General features: G+C 36.1%; 1 protein-coding gene and 1 long non-coding RNA gene across 2 annotated transcripts in view; one reads left to right on the top strand and one right to left on the bottom strand.

The window, feature by feature from the left end:
* The window catches only part of ADGRL2 (adhesion G protein-coupled receptor L2), a 594,604-nt gene that overhangs the window by 225,551 nt on the left and 345,155 nt on the right, over positions 1 to 23,898 (top strand). The gene's annotated exons all lie outside the window — the stretch shown is intronic.
* Positions 15,009 to 23,898, bottom strand: part of LOC119235985 (uncharacterized) — a 57,782-nt gene continuing 48,892 nt past the window's right edge. The window contains exons 2-3 of the long non-coding RNA XR_008550398.1: positions 17,278 to 17,393; positions 15,009 to 15,114 (exon numbers count right to left, since the gene is read on the bottom strand). This is a non-coding gene — a long non-coding RNA (uncharacterized LOC119235985). The remainder of the gene's footprint in view (positions 15,115 to 17,277; positions 17,394 to 23,898) is intronic.

Raw genomic sequence — 23,898 nt, 5'->3', positions numbered from 1 at the left:
GACTTAATTGCCAAATGGGGTGAAGCCCAGTCTCTAATGTAAAAGGGTCCCAAATTATAATTGGGCATCATGGATTAAAATTCAATACCTGAAAATTTCCTCAGAAATGAATAGGCAACTGGGGCAGACTGCAGAGCCCAGTACAATATGCTTCCCGCAGCTGACACTGGCAGGTCACTTTATTTGGCACCAAATAAAGTTCCCAAGTGGTCTTTAAGGGCATTCAGCTGCTGAGTGCTTATTTCATTCATCCCTTATTGTGCTGCCAGTAGCAGATCCAAAGAAGTAGCATGAATCAGCTCTGTGGATGAAATTTTCTCAGGCTGACTGATAGAGATGCAACTGGACTTCCTTCACTGCTTTCGTGCGACCTCCGTTAGCAGTGATACCCTGAATGGTAATGAACTTCACATCATATAAATCAACAGGAAATTTAGGGGAAAACAAGATAAATATGAACATTAAAATACTTTCAAAACAGAAACTGTTTAGTGAGGAAAAAAATTTTCACAGGAAATATTATATAGTCTGTCATGATGATATAACTTAGAAAATTATCAAATAAGGCTGATTTCCCTTTGTGTGTACCTCCAGATACAAAGTGAAGACTGGCCCTTCAATTTCTTCCATTACCCTAAAACACCACTTTTTCTTGAGCAGAATAAATATAGAAGCCAAATCAGTTTTAAATTGGTAGTAACTTTCTTCAGATGCTTCTTTTAAGGTCCCTAGAGTAATAAAAGTCAACCCATGTAATATCTTTAGTTTTATATGTGCTAATTTCAGAGCATATACACAATATTGGGTGTGTTTCCTTGTTTCTGTCAATTCTAGTAAAATTTTCTAGTCATAAAATAATATTCCGTGTCTTCCCCCATGCCGCTTAAGAACTGCAGGAGCTGGAGCAATTCTACTGAGGTCATGAACCTGTCTGATGAACTACAGACGAATGTAAAATACTATTCCAAGCTTAACAGGCCTTATTAATGTGCAGTTCCAGTACACATTTTTTATTTAAATTCATGGAAAGGTTAAAAGGCAGTAGTTTTTATTATTGTTTTGCCTTTGGTTTAGGACAAATTCTGCATGTATCTACAACAGAAACAGTCTGGTAATTATTTCATATAAATCACTGTTAGCAGCAGTGTATAATAGTGCTAGTATCACTGAATAGTTGAGAGTCTTACATTTCCATTAGAATTAGGAGCAAGGGCTAATTATTTTAGTTAAAGCTAAATTTGATCTAAACGGGAAGCACATTTGGCATTCAGTCTAGAAACCTAGGGCTGTTATAAAAAGACTGCTTGTGAATGCAGAGATTAGAATATATATATACAGATTTTTTTCGTTTTCCATTTTTAGGAGATCTTGGTATAGTTACAGTGGGATCATTAACATAAGTATAGCAATATAATATAATTAATATAAGATGTTCTGTTCTCCTGTTTATGGGCAAGTTTTGCTGTATAAAATGAATTGATTTGCTCAAGTAAGTTTGTGCAAGTATCTAAATGCTTCTCTAAATTGGATTTCTTTTAACTTTTTATTATGGAAAATTCCAAATTTATACTAAAGTAAACAGAATAGTATAACAAATCCCTACAGACCCACTCTCCAAATCAGTGATTAGCAACGCTATCTTGTTGCATCTATAGCCCAACCACCTTCCTTATCATTTTTCTTGAGCAGAATAAATATAGAAGCCAAATCAGTTTTAAATTGGTAGAACTTATCTTTTTTAATGGTGCATTCTTAGGGTCTACTGTGTTACTTTTTCCTCCCCACTTTACCCAGGAAAAGACTGGTGGACATTTCTCACAACAGAAAGTGATAAATAAGGTAGGCAGTTAGTAAAATACTTCCAACACCAGAAATTCAATGATCTGGATTATTATTTTCTGTAAATTGTCTAGGTAACTCATATGGTGCATTTTTTTCACCAGTAGAATCTCTAGTGTTCTAATCCTATGCTCCTCTAAGACTCCAGTCTGTCTTTCTTTCTCTCTTATTTATTTTTGCCTTTCTATAAATCATACTTAATAATAGTTCCCACATCATAGCTTGTTAGAGTTTAATGACAGCCTCCAAGGACAGGTGTCAGTTAAATGAAACATATAATTAAAATTTGTGCTATTCTAAAATTGGGTTACTTGGCAATACTCCAGTCAGAGACTGCCCCCATTCAGATGGAGGCCTGCAGTGCTCCTCCAGCTAACAGAGTGTGCTACAGATTCAATGGAGGCCAGTCTTTGATAGGTGCCAAAAATATGTTGGAATGCTTAGTTCGGCACACCCACATTTCAGGCACCATAATAAATGTTTTACACCTTGGGATTTTGACAACCAGTGTCCTTGTTCTTGATTAACTTAGCAACTTGGATAAAGGTGATATGTATGTTTTACCAAGCAATTAGTTTTGGTATATGCATAAAGTGTTTTAACCTCCAAAACGTCCTCTCTGAGCGATAGAGAGAAATGGTCTCAGTCTCAGTCTTGGACAGATACAACATCTTGTTAGGTCCCAGGCTTGACCTTTCAGGCACAGTTACCATTTTCTTACAAGGAATATTATGTAGTATCCAAGCTTGCAGAAGGGCCTGAGATTCAGCAGGAGATTACTCAAGAGCAAGCTCTCTGACTTTATTCCTGTTCCTGTTAATTCTGCTCTGGTAACTCTTCAACCTTTCATTGATTTCTATCTCTTTGGATTTGCCGTTTGTGCTCTGCATCACTCTGCTGTGGGAGAAACACATAATCTCTATTGAATTGGAAAAGTGTGTTCTCATCTGGTCATTCAACCACTGGCACCCTGCATGAATTTGTTCGGAAAGCCAGTTCTTTGGGCCACACTAGCCAATGATAGTCATTCTCTTCTCGTGATGGATTCCTGTGTGTTCAATCCTCATGTTACTCAGGGGGACCCCACAAGAGTCTCCTCTACCTTTACAACATCCCTTGTTGACTTTAGTGGCAAGCCTTCTCTGTGTTCTAACCAGGTTCCTTGGTGATCCACTAGCTGGCAGACACATCTAATGACTCCACTCTGGTAACTTAGCTAAGTCTGGAGTCTCAATGATGTCTCCACCTGCCTCAACTCTTAAGCCTGGACCTCTGTAAATCAGTGGTCAGACTAGGGCAATTTCTTTTCCCAAACTTGGTGTCACTGGCAGAATTATCCTGTTAGGAAATTAGCTCCTGTTCAGTCATTCAGTTTCCTGTTTCAAATCTTGCCCTTCTCCCAGAACTGCAAAGCAGAGGGGGGAAAATTCAAGTTGCTACTATTCAACCAGAAACACCTTTATTTTTAAATTATTTAAATGTTCAATCTTTCCTGTCTTACTGTATGTGGGTTTCACTCTAACAAACGTGCTATAGAAAGATTTTGATGTATGTTTTATTTGACTTTCTTTTGAATAAATCTAGATTTGAAAAAAAAATCAGTAAGAAAAGGCACAAACCATTAGGAATGCATTCAGGGTAGATTAATTGCTTATCAAGTTTTCATTCTCTCTTCAAACCATATTGAACCACTTGTTTTACATGAATTCCAAAGGCTGGCACTAGCTTTCACTTCAGGAAATAAATGACACAGGGTATTATATTTTAAGGACCATTAAAACCTTGAAATTGCACAGTGACTTTAAAAAACAACAAGTTATTTAGCCTGGATAGCTTTGTAATGGTTATACAATGGGGAAATTCATTGTTAAATGACCCTCCCACTCTAACTTCACATATAATGCTTGGCAGGAAGAGGAAGGAGGAATGAGACCAGCATCCAGGCACACAGGGTGTAATATAAATGGTGTAGGAACATTACGGGTTTGCATACAAAGTAGATCAGAGAACCTTCCTCAGAATCTTGGGTTCATTGATCCATGGCTGCTGATTAGAAATCATGTGTTTTCCTGGACTAACAAGGCTAGCTCATTGTCGTTGTCATAATTCCAAACCTCTATGTTCTGTTACCAAAGTTACTTTTATCTGTATTTTAATAGTTTGAGATAAACAACAGAAGGAAGGAGTAATAATGTTAATGAAACTAATCTAATATAAATAGATTCTGGAATATATTTAGTGGCATTTGAATTGGAGGCTTCTGTTGTCTAATTTATCACCTTTCTGACCTTTTCTTTTACACCTTCATTGCAACATCTATTAAGGTAATGAAACCTAGCTACCAGGATAAAGGCAGAAGGTGACAAGTTCTAAAATAACAAAAATTATTGCATCAAGAATAGTTTGAGCAAAGCTGCAAACCAACAACAATGATAAACAACAAACCCCACCTGTTTTTATGATGAAAACCAAACAGCATTTGAGTCTATAAAGAAGCAATAATTACTTAACAAACCAAAATGATACAGTTCATTATTTTTCTATTGCATGTTTATGTAGTTTTCCCCCCTGAAGCACAGGCATAATTTGTTTTTTTTTTTTTTAAAAAAATATGATTTACATATGGCACTTGAGGAAAGATGCTTTAGAAAATCATAAAGCATTCTTCCTTGTAAAAGTAATGTCCTTCCTTGTTAATGCCAAGGATGCTGTTCCCCAAACGCTCATTCCCTGCTCAAGACAGTGTAGCCACTAATGAGGAAAACACGGCAAGTACCTCAGTGGAATGTTTTCCTTTGTTTATATACCGGGAGTTCATTCTGCAATGGGAAGAATCCCTTAGTATCAATGAGTCTGAAAGGGCGCAAATTCTGCCAAGAGGAAAGTTGTAAAGCTTTGTGTACCCACACTTTAAATTAATCGAAAGCAATGCAAAGGAGCTCTGTCATCTCAGAGAACATCAACCACACTGCTTCCATTGTCTCAGTTTATAAAATACATTCCATCTGATTTACATGGGTCTCGTCACAGGGTCGCTGCGGCAACACTAGAAGACGTGTGTTTAAAATGACAAACTCTAAGGCTGCCACTTGCCACTTATTAAGAGTATATGAGGTTTTTTCAGCTTGCTTGGGATTTCCAGGGTAGTTTCAGTTACTGGCCATCAGTCCTTGAAAATGACTCTATGCCCAGTAATAATGAGCACCTTCAGATGGATTTTTTAAAAAGATGGCATTAGTTCAGAATATAAATTAAGAGAATACGTTTGATGGTGAAAAAGTACAAGCCTACCCACACATTTTGGTTTCATGTATAAAATATAAATAGCATGTGAACTCTCCCTTGTGTCCTCAGAGAGAGCTACAGTATTTTTTTTTCCTTCTGAAGGGTGTTCAAATTATGCTATTTTAAACATAATAATCCACAAATAAAATACAGTGCTTGCCAAAATTATTTTTTCACCCCTATATCTAGGGTCTTTAGACAGTGTTCTGAACTCTGATTTTCTTCTGAAACACAATTTAAGAGCTTAAAAAATGTCTTTAAATGACTTCCTATGAAATATGCAGGGTTTTTTTTTTAAATTTTCTGTTTCTATATGGTCAAATTGCTCTGTTGTTATAAATACTGTATTTAAAATTACCAGATTGCCTGGCATTCCATTTTTACAGGGGATACTGCATCATTAAGCATTGAAAGAATATAATATAACTATTCAAACTGCTTAAAATATTTTGTAACCATAAATTATTATCCAAAAATATTTTTCAAGTAGATAAAAAGAGTTGTCAATTCTGCATAGTGAATGCCTCATAAGGGGCTCGTTTGTGGTTGAAAACTGAATAAAAGCAGTAAATTAAGACCAGACTTTACCATAGAGAAGCTGTAATCCACTGCAGATTTCCTTGGTGAATGAAGTATTGTTATGTGCATTTACCCTCCTTGCTTGTACAGTTAACCAGTCACATCTGTGGCCAAAGTGCTGTCTGTGCTCACAGACAACGTGGGTTCACTAACCCCAAGGAGGTAAGCCCACGCTGGTTTACATTGTATTGATAAGTGCAAAATAAACTTCACAACTGTTTCACAGGGGCTGCCTGTGAAAGGGCAGATAGAATATTGAAATGCAACTACTGTATTGCTAAGGGTGAAAAAAAAAATCACCAAATGAGCAGGCACTTGAAAAACTGACAGTGACACTTGGTGTTCAGTTTTTGAATAGGCTTAAATGTGTGAATATTAGCAGAAAGGACCTTGATGAAGCCAAGTGAAAGGTGGGTGTGAAAAATGGTCGGGAGCATCTGGGGTTTCTGATGCAGGCAGAGCTGAGAACTGACAGAAATATGGTATACATTAAAGGAGCATCACTCATCATAAATATTCAATTTCAAGAATTTAAATAGTTTACAGACATAGAAACCCTTGATGATTATTTTATCCAGCACTGTTGATTTTCCTCTGTTGTTTGTCAGCAGCCACCATAATTAATGAATAAGACCCTGGAAGTCTTGACAATGAGTAGGTTTAGTCTTAAGTCTGTGTATTTTTCTTTGTGATTACATGCCAATAAAATAACTGATTTGCCTTTTTGTAAACTAAAGAAAGCCAAATAAGTCATATCTCTGCTATTTTTTCTTCTCATAGAGTCCAATGTTTCCAAAGGCATTAATTTTTATCTCTCATGAAAGCTTGGGGCTGCCCTTCATACTTTATAAAATATTACCAAGTCAGAGCCAAAACAGAAAATCATAAGTGAATATTACTTCACAACATTATGTTTTCATTGTCAAATGTTTCGTTGTTGTTTTTCTTTCCTCTGCGTTTGCTTTGTAAGAGATATATGCAAAGGAGAGAGGGAAGGAGGGGTGAAGGGAAGGAGGGAGAAACAGAACACAGTGAAAAATAACTTTTTAATCTATATAATGTTGGTATTTAAACTCTTTAAGATCCCAACAAATTTCTAAAAGAGTATTTTATTAATAGAGTATTTTATAAATAAGGTAGTTTTCACAAGACAAAAGGTTTTATTCTTGAATGTAAGAAGGTACTTGTACCTTAACACTATAGTATCACGAATGTGAAATATATCCATACTAGCTTGTTATGGTATTTGAATCCTTCGCATTAAGAAACGTTTTCTTTGATTTTTTCAACGTTGAAATGTTTTTCTTGAAAAGGGAAAATATTTACGCCAATGAGCGCTTTATGAGATTCAATAGCTCTACGAAATTGTAAATAGGTTATCTGCTCAAGAAAAGGCCATTGGCACTTGAAGAAATGTGGACTTCCTTACATTAAATAGAAAGATTACAGAAAATATCAGTTCTTCAAAAATACGTACTTGTTTTCACTTGATTCCTGAAGGATAAAGCTTATAATTACCACTACCACTTAATTAAAAGAAAACACAACTAGATTATATACCCATTACATCTTGACAAAGTGTCTGTTTCTTAGGAATGTACAATCATAAAATCTCTGACATTACAGGCTTTTTCATCAATACTTCTAAAGTATTCAAAAGCTAAAGATTCAAAAGCTTTTCCTTCCAGTTAGTGAAAAGGGATGCTGTGATAGGTGCATATAAGTTTAGCTCCAATTGCCAGAAAATACTGTTTAAGCATCTGAACCTAAAGATAGTGTTTTTTGTAATCAAATACAACTCTTTAAATCACACACACACACCTTGAAAGTTGAAGGGAGAACACTTCAGTAGAAACTGTCTTGAGTAATGTATTACTCTTTGGTGCTTTGGAGTTATATTTTCTAAAATGGTCACAGATTGATCAAAACAACCATTTATGGTTATGCGTTTCCATGGCTTTGTGTACTGCAATAATTTGATAAAGTAATAGGGCTTCTCTTTAAAAGAAAAAGTGCTCATTAGCGTTTGTAATTCCATGTTGTGTGGCACGTTAAGTGTTGTGAAAAGGTTATGGATCTACTCACTGTAGCATCAAAAGTGTAAAGGTGATAGGTGAGATTCTCTCTGTTGCAAGTGCTGAGAAATAATCATTTAAAGGTCAGTTGCACTCAAAAAAAGAACATTTGTTTAATAAGTAACTCATTTTGGGATATGCTGCACTTTTAAAGGTTACAGAGTAGACCAATTTGCCAGTGATGTCAGCAAGAAGTACTATTAAAGTCATCGGTCCTATTAAAACAATCCTTCGTAAAATTCAAACTGCATGCCTTCTCACATAGCCCAGGACACATCAAAAAAAGCGCCTAAACTGTAACATGATTTCAAGGAGATATTGCCTATTGCACTTTACCCTAAGTTTTCTGTTCCTCTTAGAAGTGACAAAGGGGCCTCTCTGGTGGCTCAGAAATTAAGTCTCAGGGCTATCACCACGAGGGCCTCAGTGGCCTCAGTTGGATCCCTGCCAGGGAGCTTATCCACATGGCACAGCAAACCTCTCCTGTCTTGCCTGCTGCTCCCCTCAGCAGTGTGCTTCAGTAGATCTGCCTGTTCTGCTCCCCATTCTGTCTCTGATGAACCCTTGCACACACATCTCTGGCCTACACCCCAGTTCTATGCATAACTTAATAAATCTTAAAACAATAAATAAAAATAAAAGCAACAATGGAGTGTCAGATGGGAAAATATATTAATACACACACACACCATCCCACATCTGATTCATCCTATTTTTGCCTTATTCTTTCAGTTTTATTAATTTAAAAGAATATATCTTGGCTATAAGATTTCTCACTAGATCTTATACCAACAATTATCCTGCTAGAAACTCTTATATAAATGAAATAACTATTGATTTAGCTACGTAAACATAGAAGTATTTATTTCTATCCTTTCCCAGTCCACAGCCAACTTCCCTCTCCTACTATTCCCCCCAAAAGTCAAAGAGAATATGATTTGCCAATAAAATAGAATGTTAATCTGATATGTAGACAACAGAGTAGTATCAATCATTGTAATATGGGCAACTTTTTCTTTTAATACCAAAAGAGCTTTCCCCTCCCAAGATCAGAATAAAGGTGGTAGTTTATTTAATATAACCTTGTACTATTAAAAATATTACCTTTAGAGAAGTGAAACATAGCAAATAAAAGCATTTTGTTGTTTTTATATATAACATTTTCAAAGCAGTATTTTTAAGTGGCAATAATTTTCTCTAAAATGTTAGTTCTTGGCTTGAGATAAGTATATGAATAAAATAACTTCAAGAAAAACTTCAAGAAAAGCCATCCCTCTGAACACTTGATTGCTTAAGATTTATATTTAACTCTTTACAGAGGTCGCAAAGCTTCTCAGTTGTGACATTTTGTTAGTGGTAAAAGTGAGTTCTCAAATTTTTATAAGGAGTTGATTTTTAACATATGCTGAATAAGAAATTTAATTACAGTTTAAAACATTACATTTTCATGCAAACTCTAAGATTCATTATTTAGATTAAAGGAATTAGAAAGCTTGTAATTCTTACCCTATTGTAAAGTAAGAACTCTCTTTATGTACATAAGACATTTGCAATTAGATGAAAATACGACACTCTTATTTCATGCAACTTAGCTAAGAATCAAGTTATTCTCTTAATTTGCCTTGCTTTTCATTTGAAAGAGGGCAAAATCTATTTCCTGGGTAATTTTGCAGAGCAAAGATATTAATACTATGGGGTTTAATTGTATCCTGTGTTTAAATACACTGTGGGTGAAACCCCAGACCTCTGCTTAATTGCTGTGAGAAAATAGCCTGATTTCCCTGAGATTAGGCACACGCTTATGTATACTCTGACCCAAGAGTGCCTCCTTCAGAATTAATCTTCTAAGGTAGAGGGATTTGCTTTTATATGTGCAGCAGGGCCATTCGTGACAAACGGGGCCTAATAAACTAACTTCACCCTCCAGACCTTGCTTTTGCTGTCAACGTTTTTCTTCATCTATTCATTTCACACATCTCTTGTCCAGTGGCTTATTAGCAAAACCCTAAACTGGGCAGAAGGAATGATTTTAATGGTATTTTTTAATTAGAGGACTTTGAAATTTAAATCAAATACTTCGGAAATAAACCTGGGGAAATAAACTTTCATTTTTACTAATGAAACATCAAGTGCTCTAAAATAACTCCATTTGAGTAAATACCATTCCCTGTGAAAAGACAAACAATTCATATTTACTTAAAATTTTGTTCTGCAGCTGTATTTTGTTGGATTTTTCTAATGTATGAAAGCACTTTTTCTTTCCCATCAGCTATATCAGAATTGTTTTTGTAAAATGTAACAGAATGTTCTAGCTTTTAAATATTTATATTAATCAAAGTTAGGGCTGTTTATATTTTTTGGCAATGGGGCTTTTCTTTAAAAGTGATGCACTTCCATTTAACTAAACAAAAGTGTTGAAATGACCTGTCATATAAACTTCAACATAGTACAGTTGGTTAGAGAAATTTGGAAAAAGGAAGAAAGGAGAGCTGGTTTCTAGGCTTCAGGTTAAACATGGATTAATAAAATGTGCAACACTGGTCATTTCCAAGATTTTCCTGAGGAAATGTCATTCATTGCCACTTATAAGCTATACAGTTACCTGGTTGAAAGGTTTGAGTTCAAGTTTCTGGCTCTGTTTTCTTGGGCATCGGTAAGACAAGTCTAAAAGCTGTCTAAAAAAATGACGAATCACCAAAGCTTGGAACTTATTACTAAATGCAATTCATTAAAAAAATCTCCTTTATATTTTATGTATTTCTAAACTATTTTAGTAGTGAAAAAATACCTTCATGTTATTTACTGTGATCTTCTATATTTGGGAGCAGAAACAGCTTGAACTAAAGCATTTTTCCAAGGTTCCAGATGCTGTTATGTTCTAATCTGTAGTTGGTTAATACAGAATTATACGGCATACCTAGACTTTCATGAAGAAAATAGAGTCTCTGCAAAGGACATTTAACCAGCAACTCAACTTGGGAGAAATTCATTCAGGTCATATATCATTCTTTTGTTGTTTAGACAATCCCAAATATTCTGGATGCTTAAAAAGACACAGCTTTAAGTAAGCTGATCCCCGGGGATGTCGTTTTCATTGGGTAGTTCTAACTATATTAATTCACTCCTCTGGAAAGTGTCCTAAACAGGAAGAGTCGGCCCAGAGCACTTAGTCTCCAACATGAAAATTATAAATGTTTTTGCTTTCAGGAAATGGTAAGCACCTATCAAACAAACAGGAAGTATTAGTACACATTACAGACAGAGGGTTAAAGGCCTCCTGTTCAACCTTTTGGCCTCTCCAGAATCCTTGATCCTTCGTTATTTTGCTTAACTTGATGTACGTTTTGACCAGTAGTTCACTCTGAGAAACAAGTCCTGACATCATTTTCAGAGGTGAAGTGGGATTATTATACTTGCTTTTTTATTTGGGGTTGGAAATGAGAAGTCCAGCAGTGGTTTCTGGTTAATATGTCACAGACTATGGTCTTCAAATTACCAGCTCAGGCAAATTCATTCCTTTGGCATCCAGAATTACTTCATTTTTAAACATTGGTTAAAAAACCAATGTACATACACACATGCATCCCAAACACACAAATGTATTTATGGCGGGGGGAGAGGGGGAATGTGCTATACTAGAAAGATGTAGATTCTTTTTAATTACCTCATTTTTAATATAAAGTGATGAGGGTAGAGGGAAAAAAAGGTCAGGGTATAATACACATAAAATTTAAATCTCTAAACTAATTTACTTTTTTTATTGTGCCAGAGAAAGCCAATGAAAATAAGCATGTATTCCATTATGTTATACCATTATGGATTATTATTAATATCTTGTTTCCAATTTTATGCAATTTTGGTATAATCCAAATCTATGCATTAGCCTGGGTAGGGGTTTTTGCTTGGGGTAATTGACATTATATAGTCCAAAGCACAGAAAGAAGAAAACATATCTATAATCTCTCCCCATTTCCAAACAGAGGGGGATAATGGGAGCAATTCTTCTATTGTGTGCCCTCCCTCTTCATGCCGTTTCCTTTGAAGTCAGAGGGAACTGGAGGAGCTGAAGCTGAGAATGTGGCTGGAGGAAAAGAATGAATATTATCAGGTCAGATTCTCATAACCAGGTTTTATGCCACATTAACCATTGAGTTTCCTATAATACCGAGGGTTGTTTTTTTTGTTTTGTTTTGTTTTGTTTTGTTTTTATCGTTTTTACCTTCTGGTTTATTCCCGGATCACTAGTACAATTTCTAACAATATACTGGGTATTTTTCTTAAGTATGATTATTTGAACTTCCTAAGGCTAAATCCACAACCCAGCTTCTGAAAAATATAACAGAATTTTTTTTTTTTTTTTAGAAAAAATGGAAAACTTAAAAAGCAATACTTTCTGTTTATATGGGTGTGTAGGTGAATCGGAAACAGTAGCCAATGACTGGTACCCAAAGTGACTACAAGGTAGTGGAATTGTGCATTTGGAGGTGGGGGGTTACTTACTGATAAAACAGTTGCCTCTAAGTTCTTTTTTTGCATATTTCCACTTTGAGGAGAGATAAAATGTAGATTTGCATTTATGTCATCTAGCTAAATTTCAGACTTGTTAATCCCCACTTGAAAGTTTATTTCTTAGCCTGTTTATTACAAATCACAGGGAGCATGAATGTGTGTGAATGCATAGGAGGTAAAGGTACATAAACTCATGCAATAGTGGACTGAAAGTATGGAAAGTCATTTCACTTAGATGAAGACACATCGTCCAAAGAAAGTCTTCAGTCTCCAAATCTCCAACAAGAGAAAAAAAGCCAAGCTCCTCATTCAGTTCATATGTGTGTGTGTGTGTATAGTCTCACAGTCTTTGAAAAATTGCAAGTTGTAGAAGGCAAGAGAAGAAAATCATATTAAATAAATACAAAACATATGACAAGCATCATAATACAGTTGTATACTTAGTGCTATGAGAACAGAGAGAAGAGAGTTATTAATTCTTTCTGGAGTTCAGAAAGAGTGCAATCAGTCGGTCAACAGCAGTTTCACCAAAAAAAAAAAAAAAATTGATCAATAAGCTGTGTCTTAAATTATAAACAGTATTCCCAACCAGAAGAGGAAGGAGTCATCCCAGGCAAAAGGAGTAGCATGGATTTCAACCAAAGTGAGTCTTATTCAGGGAATAAGAATTTGCCGAGTATGATTGTAGCACATGGTGTGCAGGCTGGATGGCAGGGGAAAAGTCTATCATAATTCTGTTCCAAATTGCAGCCCAATAAACAAAGCCTTGTATGTTATGCTAAGAAGTTGAGACTTCATCCAGGAAACAGTGGAAAGTCACCAAAATGTTTAAACAGGGGAGTAACATGATCAGAATTGTGTTTTGAAACTTAGCTGGCCTCAGTATAGAGGAAGGCTTGAAAATGAGAATCAAATAATGGCCATCAGTTAATGTTGAAAATTGAAAATGAATGAAAGCCTTTATTATGCTAATAAATTTAAAAGCGATTTCAGGTGGTGATTTTTCAAAAACTCCAATTGATACAACTTTTAATGTGCATGTTATCTGGTTTGGATCAGAGTGATATTGGTGGATAAAAGATTTTCCAGTAGAGTTAAGAGAAGATGGTGTCTTAAGGCAGAATTCTTAGAGGTAGAGTCTAAGATTGAAATTCTTCTAACAATGATTAATCAAGGTGTGCTCTCAGCAGAAGGGGAGTAAGAGAAGTAGAATAGGTCAAAGAAGAAAGCCAAGAAGGATGTGATCTTGGCTGGAAATTGTCTAGCTTAGCCCGGCTGCTTGGAGAGCTCTGAAACATAAATTATACCACAGGTTTAACCCCTTTGATCCTTCGAGAGGATAATTTTCTGGTGGTAATTCTCCAGCTAAAGGCAAATCTTTGGGAAGGGCACGTAGCCATGAGCTGTTAGCACCTGGGGGATGGGAGAGAAGCAACAAGAACCCCTGTAATCCATCCCTTGCACTGTCAGACCCACTTGCCTCTTACATTCTTTACTCCTTTCAGGCATAGATGTTCAGATCACTAGTCACATTTTCTGGGCTAATGTATAATAGACATTAGCATAACAAAGGAAAATTGTCCTCTGCTGCGGTTTGTCCCATGGCCATAACATAGTCGCCATCCCCTCCAACTTCACCCTTCTCAACACTCCTCCTAAGGACTAGTATAATACTTCAGTGAGACTGGCTGGCTTGGCTGGAAGGGAAAAGCAGATTTTCCTCTCCAAGGTAACTGAAAACCTGATTGCCATTTCCTATTGCACATTTCAGTTAAATAAGACATGGGAACACCAAAATCCCCCCCAGCAGATCACCTGAGTGACATATGCATGATTCCCTTCCTTCAGTATGTGGAAGCAATGCTGCCTTCTCATGATAATCAGATCAGTTTCCCTGTCAACGTAGTAACTCTTATGCCAACTCCTCTACTGTCATGAGGAGCCCAAAGTAATCTGGATGTAAGTTTAAATTTACTGAGACTTTTACTATATTCCCTGATGGCAGTTTCCCTCTTCTGGAATCGAGAATTTCTAGACTTACTAAACCAAAGATTGCAGGGTGAGTCATGGGGAGTGATGGTGAGTGGCATCCAATCTTATGTCCACTCTCTGATTCTTGGACTTATTTTTCTACCTATTATGGATTAAAATTCATATAATATTCATTGGTTGAAATGGTATACTATACCCTGAAAGATTATATCCATCCTGTCAGGGTGTCATCTCTAAACAGGTGCTTTTAGCTGTGCCAGAATGTGGTAGGACCAGTGAATCCCACAGTCATGTGCCAGCTGCCATGCCTCCTTTGCCATAAAATGAGTGCTTTGGTGCAATTAACATGATTGCATAATGGCACTAATCTATGAAATTTCTGTCAGTATGTGATTATTGATTTTGATTTGCTAACATAGCCAGAATGATAGTTTTAAGCATTTCTGCTTGCATTAGCCTCTACTAATACAATAGCTAGTCAAGAAAACAATGGTAGAAGTCTACCAGTCTTTAATAGGTCCATTCCAATCCTACATGCAAAGACAGGTAAATGAGCACTGAGCAAGTATATGAAGCCTATAGAATGATGGCGAAAAGAATTTGCTTTAACAGGGGCCCCATGATAATGTTATCAACATTAACTCCTATATTGTACCTAACAGTCCCAGAGAGATCTGAGTTTACCCTTTTCCTCAGTGTACAGTTTCCTGAGTAAAGAACTCTTGCCCTTTCAGGGAAGGACCGGGTATTGACCTGCTTGCTGTAATGTTGCTGTTCCTTTCTGATGAGTACCTGGCTCAGTCAATGGATTCTGGATCTGATAACTGGCTTGGGTCTAAAGACAGAGCAAAAGATTAATTAAGACTTTTCATTGAGTTATTTGACCTTAGCCTTTTTGTCATCTATTTTTTAAATCTCTTTGATTGTATGTATGAATAATACGCTTGGTATCTTACTCATCTATCTTGCCATTATACTTGGTAGCCATTTCCATGGAAACTTTGGAAAAGACTCCAATCCCACCTACAGAATTGCCATTCCAAGTTTATGTTCCTTTGTGGTAATTTCACCCACCACCTTGATTCTGACAGTTAAGTGCTGACTGTAGCCTCTGTTAATTTGGAATACTATCATCCCCGGTGCTACAGTGGAGTCCAGCCTTCTAACAGCGTCTACTTTCCCTCATCTAGAAGGACTATGACTCTCCACAGTTGAAATCACCTCATTTGCAGATTCCTTACCATGTTGATAAACAGAATGTCCTTTAAGCCCTCCTAAGGAATATAGTCAAATATGGATTTTTTTCCAGACTAACCCATTTTCTCTATGTCCATTTTATATTTTTATCCTTAACCCATGATAACACAGTTCAGATCTGTGCTTTTCATGTTGACCATCACTTTTTCCAAGAGAGCTATCCTGGTTTTATATTAGACCTGTCACTCAGGGCCATGCTAGGATGTTAATTCTGTGACAAAACAGAGTAATTCTCTATTAGCATACTGTCCCTTATATAGCTTTATATTGTGTACACATTGTTCAAGGCCTTTAAGAGTCACTCCCAGACATACTCTTTTGGGACATATGTCAGCTAGCTCCTAGCACTCCTTTCATAGATAACTTACATCCTCCCTTAGTAATGTGGCCCAAATTTTCAGTCTGAATCCTGTAAAGGTACAGGCAGATTCTAAGAATTGTTTTGTAAGGAACTTACCTCATTTGAGACTTCTATATAGTCTTCAAGAAAGAGGTTCTCTCTCCCAACAAGAGAGAAGGGGCTCACTTGTATGAGCCTAAAGTTTTCAGAGGAATATTTAGCAGACTTAAGGTTCTCAAGTGCCCAGCTATCACTATCCCACATCGCAAGAACCTACTCCCTTTCTTCCAGTGCCCTGGATTTGACTTAAGAGACTTGTCTAGGCTGAGGATTTAGCTTTCTTTAAATTTATGCCACTTTTACAATTACTGCTTTAGACTGATGTTCAAATCTGGCTGTGCTCTAGCTAAGAAATAAGTCTCTGTAACTGCAGCTAATGGATCTTTCTATCTCTCACAGTTGCTTTAAGTTCTAGGTAATACATCTTAGTGGCAGAGAGACTCTAAGATGACATCCAATGAGCCCTGCCTCCTAGCATTCACATCATTGCATAATCCATTCCCTTGAGTATGAAATAGACTTGTAATTTGATTTTAACCAATTCAGTATGCACAGATGATAGGAGATTACTTCCATGATTAGACTTCTTAAGATTGTCACTTCCTTCTTGCTAGCAAAATCCTTCTTGATGACTTGGATAAATATTTACTGTATTGGGGGGGGTCCTTATGGTAAAGAAGTTAAGAAAAGGCTGCAGCCAATGGTTCACAATGAACTGAATCCTGTTAATTAAAAGTGGAGACTTCCCCAGTCAAGCCTTCAGGTGAGACCCAGCCCTAAATGATACATGATTGCAGCCTTTTAAAAGATCCTACAGCAGAGGATGGTCCCCAGACTCATGACCAATGAAAATAAGGAGACAAGTATGTGTTGTTTTAAGCTACTACACTTGTGATAATTTGTGACACACCAGTGATAACTAATGGAGCATTTTGTTTTCTCTCTTCAATGCATCAATGATACTTGATAATAGTCACACAAATCCACAGTCCTTATAGTTACAATTTCCCCATACCTCTCAAAACCAGAAACATTGCACAGTTAAGTACCTTTCCTATCTGCATTCCAACCCAGTTTATTTATGCCATGCATAAACATTTTAGCCTGGAGTTGGTAAACTTTTTCTGTAAAGGACCAGATAGTAAATATTTTAGGCTTTGTTGTTCAATTGATAAATGTCTCAAATGCTTAGCTCTGTTTGACAATACATAAATGAATATGTTCCGTAAAATTTTGTTTTCAAAAAGCAGTGAGCTGAATTTGACCTACAAGCTATTCTTTGATGACCTCAGTCTTAAAAATCTCTGTGGTGTAGAATGCCAGAGATTAACAGTATTATACCTGCCACTAGTGACCGGGACTTCATTACAGAGCTTCCAAAATACCATCTCATATTCTGCTTCTCAGGACCACTTCCAGTACCATCCATCTTGGCTTGGCTTCTCTAAAAGCAGAACCTAAGGGGAAGCATCATAAGAACGATTTATTGAAGGAGTGCTCTTAGGATAAATGGGATGGAGGAAACAAAAGAGGGCAAAGGAAGAAGCTAAGCAACAACGCTTACTCAGCTAAAAACTGTGAAAGCCTGGTCCCATGGACGCTCTGGAGCACCAGGGTTCAGTGCACTCCTGCAGTAAGAAGAGGACTGGAGAAGGATACCTTTTATATTCCTTACATGAGTTAATAATTGGCTGCTGGCTTACCCTACTTGGGGAGCATTCCAAGCAAACTAGTGCTCTTTTCAGAAGGAGACAGCTGCAAGCTGTTTAACACTCACAGTAGCTAGAGTATGGGGTATCTCTATTCTTCCTCTGGAGAAACCCCTTTTCCCCAATTAAACTTTGGATAACAGTTTGCAAGCATTTTCAATAATTTCTCAGGGATAGAAATAGGGTGATTAAAATAAAAAGGATATTAATGATGCCAAAATGATACAAAATAATGTGTTAATTTTTGTTATATACTTTATAGGTGTTGGTGAGGATAATTTTCCTTAATTTATCATAAGGAGAATCAACATGGTCAAAGAGGACAAAATTGAATGACAGTTTGAGAACAATTAAGGGAAACGTAAAGGGGAAAAATTAATCTTCACATGAAGATGTGAAGAGAATGCTACAAAGTTGTCCTATCATTGGATGCTCACTATTACATAGCACAAAAGTAATCACTCCCTGTTTCTGTTTCCATCCCATCCTACCCCACACTAGTGTTAAAAGTTACTAAATTTTGGCCTCCAAACTGGTGGTGCAGGGGTTGAGTCACAGCGCTATCAAGCTATCCCCAGCCACTGCAGCAGGAGTTCTATCCCCAGGCAGGGAGGTGACCCACATGGTGTAGCAGGCCTGCTACTCGCCTCAGCAGTGTGTTTCAGTACATCTGCCTATTCTGCTCCCCACTCTGTCTCTAGTGAATCCTTTCACACACACCCCCAATACCTCTGGTCTACACCTCAGTTCTTATATGCATAAATAAATTTAAAAAAAGTCATTAAATTTTTGTGCCTTAGTTTCCTATCTGTAAAATGGTGTTAATGCTAATACCAACTTCATAAGGTCACTCTGGGAATTAATACACAAAAGTGTTTATAAGAGTTTTTGGTATGGAAATACATTTAGTAAATGATAGCTTTATTATTGCTATTTGTGGCATTACATTTATTGTGATCACTAACTTAACTATAGTTATATTTAAATGTAACTTTTTTAGTACACGTCAGGGGTTCCAATTCCTTTTAGTTCTGTACTTCATTCACAGTGCTAGAAAATAGAATTATATGAATGTGCTTTTTAAGCAAGAATCCAAGTCTCCTTCCTAGGCACGAAAGAAATACTGTAAGACCTGTATTCTTGAGTCTCTGCTATAGACAAAACTTTGGAAGTGTACTTATGCTTCTAAGCAAATATTATAATTTTTTTTTACTCTATTCACATCTGAGATAGTTATTCTTTGGTAATGAAACTTCAAGAGCCTCCAGTTTTTGATAAGATAAAATCATGCCTTCATTTTGTGAAGTTTGTTGGCTAATTGAGTCTTCACATAGTTAGAATATTCTACACATTTTCGTAAGCAGATTTGCAACTATGTATATAGAAACACTTAAGTAAGGATTATTGTTCATTTTATATTTGTGTACAGTGCTCAAGAAATTCTATATTTCCAACTTTTAGATCTATTTCAAATATTTTGAATTTATAGTAATGCTCAGAGTACAAGATTTCTTATATTGGGCCCACATGAAATATATCTAATCCTCATCATCTGTCTAGCATTTCTACTTTTCTTCATCTTTATAAATCACTGCTCAATAAACAAGGAAATAAGAACCAAGTAACCAGGGAGATTTGGAAGAAAGATCACAATTATTCAACAAGTGAAACATCTGGAAAGGGATCATGGCCTCATTATCTTTCAAAAAATAGTTAATGAAACTCTTCTTTTAGTTCACTGAAGAATTGTAAGTGGAAGTGCTTCATCAAACATTAACTAAGAAAATGTATGCCAATGCTTTGGATAAGTCAAGTTGTCATTCTGCTCCATAAATATTTATTCTGCAGATGGTTTTTAAACCTACCAGCTTCCTTTTTATAAGAAAAAGTTAAGTTGGTATATTTATTTTAGATTATATTACAGAACTTTTCAACAGTTGGGATTTTTAAAAACATTTATTCAATTTCTTTTCCTATTTAAAATCAGTCACTTGAACAAATCACAACGTAGCACGAATTCTAATACTTATCAGGTGAAGGCTTGATCTCACCTATTATGTTTTTTCCTGGGCAATGTAAAAAAAAAAAAAAACTGCTTTTAAAATTAGAAAACTTTTTCAACCCTAATCTTCAGAAAGAAAATATTTAAAATCAATAAGGCAGTGGACAGCAAACAGTTTTTGAAAGAAAATTAAACTAGAGAAATAAACTATTTTCAACCCAAATATGATTATGCCATCTAGTTTTAAAACTCAGTCTTTTCATAAGGACTTAAGTAGACTGTACCAAAGAATAACCAGTGTCATGCAAACCAGCACCCACTTAAATATCAACAAACTGCATTGTCTCTTTAATTCAATCACCAAATACTTATTGAGACAGAGTAAATGACAGGAGCTGTGACAGGTGCTAAGAATGCAAAAACGAAGTGGTTACTGCCTTCAGGGAACTCATAGTCTAATGCAGGCGACAGTCTCTTTGGCAACTATCCGTAATCCAGTATGACAAGTGCTGTACCAGCAGCCTCAGCTAAGTATTATGGGAGCAGAAAAAAAAAAAAAAAAAAACAAGTGACAGCCTAAATATAGTTTAAAATTGAGTAATGCAATGAGAACTTTTTAAGAGCCAAGGATCACAAAGAAAGTCAGTCAGTACATGAATGAAGATTGGCAAAAGCTTTTGTGGGAACAAATAGAGAGGAAATTTCTTAACTGTAACCTCCCAGGAAAAACAAGAATAAAAACATTCAGAGAACCACAAGATTGTGAGCAATGTGCCAACTTAAAAGTTCAAGAATATTTTGATGGAACCTATGTTGTGATTCTAATTACAGACCTCATTCCGGTTCCATGTAACTGTAGCAAATGTGCTAAATTTCACTAAAATCGTTAACAATTACAAACAATCATTATTTCCACATAGCGATCAACCACATGCTACAACTAAATTTTCACTGTGGTGTATTCAGTTCTGAGGCATATGTGGTCAAAATTGATTAATATCTAATAAAATTATGGTGTGACAAAAACTGAAGTCCTCAGCTCTTCATTCAGTTAATAAAACTCATTTAGTCAGCAAGATATAATTACATAAGCTTGAAATATGAATGTATTGCTTTAGTATTTGCTTTCATATTTCCTTGGGCTGTTAAATATATTACCACTCACAGTTCTTTACCTGTATTATCCTCTTCTCCCCCATTTTATTTCCAGAATGCATAGATTTTACTTTTTCCCCCCTAGTGTTCTGAGCAAGTTACTTAAAGAATATTAAGCAACAAAAACCTCTACCTTGACAAACTTTTTTCCTGAAAAATATCCCACACACTTGTTTTTATTTGGGAGTTAACACACAGGTTTAATTCTTTGCCTCCATATTGAACTTGCCTTTTTGGCAGAAAGGGGAGACTCTTAAGTACACGTCTGCTTCTTAAACTCTTATTTGTCCCCCACCTGTCTGATTTGGGTCAGTGGAATGATTTTGCCTTATCCTTCTGAATATTTGAATGACATGATTAACTTTTAAAGCACTTTATAAAATAGAGATTTAAATACAACCCCTGCCCTGTGAATTTATAATGTAATGAAAAGGCACCTTCCAAACAAAGAAAAGACAGAAAGATATTCTTCCCCCAAGGAGTAAGTGACAATAGGGAAAAGCCTTTGTCTTTGACATCTGTCATTTTGGGGAGAGAGTTATGTAGGTGTTGGGTGGTATTACAGTAGTAGTTGAAAAGTTCTCTTCATCCTAGGGTGCTAATTCTCTACCCTTTGTCAGTAGTTTGCTCTCTTAACATTATTATTTTCAGATAGTTTTCCCTTTAACCCACATCTGAAGAATTATATTTGTAAATATTTTACATGCGTGCATAAAAGTTGAAAGCATACGATATCAACAGCAATAATAATGATTAAAATATGTGAATTTATTTAGTGTTTCACCATTTTTAAAGCACTTGTACATAAATTATCTCATTTGAGTCACACAATCACCACATGGACAAGTATTATTGTTTTCACTCTACACATAAAAGACTTGAATACTTGGAGTGTGTTCTCCCAGAAGCTTATACTTGTACTTTCAAGTGCAAGTATATTATTTCAGACCTGATCCCAGGAAACACAGACAGGTTGTGAGGAATGAGAGAAGGAATGCAAGGAGGCCAATAAAAAGTGCATTTTTAAAGCAGTTTCCATTTTGGCAACTGGAGCTCAGTCCTGTTGCTGGTACTTTGAGGTACTATGAAACATGGGACAAAACTCAGTCCACTGTTAGCCCAACTAAGGGGAAAGAAGCTAGGAATTTCCAGCTTGCTTTAATTGTGAACTGAACACATTCTCAGAGAGAAAAAAATAAATAAATATATCCACCCATATATATGTATATGTCCTTATCCCCAGAGTCACAGATATTCACAGGAAGCAGTCTTTGGGTACAGAGGTCAGTACTGAGGGAAAAAGGTTGGGGCAGGACAGAGGCTAGCCAATCTCAGCAAGGTTAAGATTTATCAATCCAAAAATCACACAGTGAGGATGGGCAAAGCCAGGGAAGGAAGTAGGCCCTGACTGTGTGGGTAGATTTCCTGATACCATAAAATAGATGGCATTCCTTGTGTTCAAAGTAGCAGAGAGTATAAAGAAGACAGCATATACTAAATCATGAAAAAGTCTTCTTTCAAAAGATTTTACAGAAATTGAAAATTTATTCTGTACATATAATAAAGTTATTCAAAGGCTTAGTTTTTATAGAATGCAATGAAATATCAATGCTTTACACAGCAAACATACTATAACCTTGCCAAAATACATTGCCAAGGTTTTCAGTCCAATTGGAGGCGTTTTGCCAAGGACACTGGAACAAATTTTAGTATTTACAAGTGCCATAATACATTTAAAGAACATGTATATCGCAGAAAATTATGACACACAAGTGTTTAGGCAAACATTATATGGAAAAGTCACAGCCGAAGTGTATGTGTCTCCACTGGCCAGCCTCTTCACATCAGCATTACTCACTCATCGACACTTGTGGGTTTTCATAGTTGTGAAATATTTGCATACAGATGTGAAGGTATTCTTGTGGCTTACTCAATAAACCAGAATGGGGCTTTATGCGCCCCTGAGTTTTCAATTAATGTTGTTGACAGAATGAATGGCTATTTATGCCAACCGGCCTTTCATGTTCATTCACGGTACACAATACCTAAGTCTGAAAGATCTCATCTAAATGCCTCCTCTCCTAGGAGGGTGCTTATGGATTCCATTGTATATATAGGGTAGCATAAGGTTCAATGATTCTATCTAATCAGGAGAGAGAACCTTCCATTTCAGCAAAGCCTGCTGAAGTCTTTGTTCGGCAATGGGGCATTATCCCACAACTTCTGCAATAAGTCAAGAGCGTGATTGTACAAAGACCTTAGGTAACTAATGCCTGAACTTAACCTTCTCTAGAGTACCCCATCCTCACCACATTCCAGCATTCAAACATTTGGAGAAAAGATACCTATATAGGAAAATCACTTTTCTAGGTACATTAAAGCCCTGGCATGCTTATCCATCTGACTATATGATCAGGGGCTTAGCACATAGTTGGAGTCCAAAATTCTTAATGCAATAATCAACAAGTCCATCACAAAACTATCAGCTTTGGTGACTGAGTGTTTTAAGATTTCTGTAACATGGTATAGTTTCTGGGAGGTGGTAGATTTCTTCCTTCACTTGACCCATCCCACAACCTCTTCATGCTGGGAAAGGAATGTGTAAAGGTTATCTGAGAAAGGTGTTCATGGTAGAAGACTGGAATTCTACCTTTCTGCTTGAGACAGAAATGGAGAATTCACTAATTAAATTAAAAACAATAATCTTTTTTTTCTTTATAGCATTACTATTTGAAAAAGCACTTTCACAACTCCATGATGTCTTTTTAGTCACATATCAGGCCTATGCAGCAACTGAGGATTACTGTCTCCATTCTTCAGATGAGAAAACCAAATGATTAAACTTAAGTGATGTTCCCCATTACATACTTAAGTGAAAGAAAAAAAGCAGAATTCCATTCAGACAATATTGAAGACAGTTTATTGACTCAAGTTTATCAAATATAAAGTTCAAACTACATTTCCCAAGTTTTGAGGCTGTATATAAAAAGTACAGGCATGTTTGTTTACTTCTGCAAAGCAAATTAAATGTGTAGCCCATGCATTATTGATGTCTATTATTTTAATTCCTAAGAAGTATGTGTATCAAATTGCCTT

This window comes from Talpa occidentalis, unplaced genomic scaffold, assembly GCF_014898055.3.
Source record: "Talpa occidentalis isolate TD23 unplaced genomic scaffold, MPIMG_talOcc4v2.1 talOcc4.9, whole genome shotgun sequence".
In the NCBI taxonomy this organism is placed as follows: domain Eukaryota; kingdom Metazoa; phylum Chordata; class Mammalia; order Eulipotyphla; family Talpidae; genus Talpa; species Talpa occidentalis.
This window is presented reverse-complemented; position numbering and strand designations above follow the sequence as displayed.